Below are 365 nucleotides of genomic sequence, written 5' to 3'. Positions count from 1 at the left end.
GGGGTCATGCCTGTGCAAGGACACGTGCGCCTGTGCAGCTGCCCGTGAGTCACTCCGCAGCCCCCCGGCCGTGTCACCCCGTGCCAGGCCCTGCTATGAGCCTGCAACACCCTGCAGCGTGTGACACCCCACGCCGTCCTGCCTCAGTGTCCCCTCCACGTGTCCCAGTTAATGGCTGGATGTAGGTGCACGCACGTGTATAGGTGCACGCACATATCACAGGCACAGCCTTTTGTGCACACACGGGTGTGTGACGGTGCATGTTAAGCGTAAGCAAATGAGCTGTCAAGGGGTGTATGGTCATTTGCATACGTGCCTGTAGCTTGCTATAGGTGTAGCGGCATGTGTGTGCAGGTGTATAGGGG

The sequence above is a fragment of the Buceros rhinoceros genome, unplaced genomic scaffold, assembly GCF_000710305.1.
Source record: "Buceros rhinoceros silvestris isolate BGI_N320 unplaced genomic scaffold, ASM71030v1 scaffold5440, whole genome shotgun sequence".
NCBI classification, from domain to species: Eukaryota; Metazoa; Chordata; class Aves; order Bucerotiformes; family Bucerotidae; genus Buceros; species Buceros rhinoceros.
Note: the sequence above shows the minus strand (reverse complement) of the source record.